Source organism: Alligator sinensis, unplaced genomic scaffold, assembly GCF_000455745.1.
Source record: "Alligator sinensis unplaced genomic scaffold, ASM45574v1 scaffold482_2, whole genome shotgun sequence".
NCBI lineage: Eukaryota > Metazoa > Chordata > Crocodylia > Alligatoridae > Alligator > Alligator sinensis.
Window position 1 is genome coordinate 566,952 of NW_005842678.1, and position 433 is coordinate 567,384.

General features: G+C 34.6%; 1 long non-coding RNA gene across 1 annotated transcript in view; it reads left to right on the plus strand.

The window, feature by feature from the left end:
• The window catches only part of LOC112551953, a 2,846-nt gene that overhangs the window by 203 nt on the left and 2,210 nt on the right, over positions 1 to 433 (plus strand). The gene's annotated exons all lie outside the window — the stretch shown is intronic.

A 433-nucleotide genomic window follows, 5' to 3' on the forward strand; every position in this document is an offset into this window, starting at 1 on the left:
CTTATTTATTCTTTTACTAAATACATGTTTTAAATGGCCCATAGTGTTGCCTTTAGGATTCCATTCCTGGCATTCGCTATCCTTTGCATGCACTCATAAGGAACTTTTTTCTTGGGTACAATTTGTATTGTTTTGCTTGGGAATCTCTCAAAGGGATTCATTACATCTCTATATTCTGTCTCTTAGAATTCAGTAAGCAGCTTATTTATTCTTTTACTAAATACATGTTTTAAATGGCCCATAGTGTTGCCTTTAGGATTCCATTCCTGGCATTCGCTATCCTTTGCATGCACTCATAAGGAACTTTTTTCTTGGGTACAATTTGTATTGTTTTGCTTGGGAATCTCTCAAAGGGATTCATTACATCTCTATATTCTGTCTCTTAGAATTCAGTATAGCTCAAAAAGCTTACCTTTTCTCTTTCTTTGTTCCT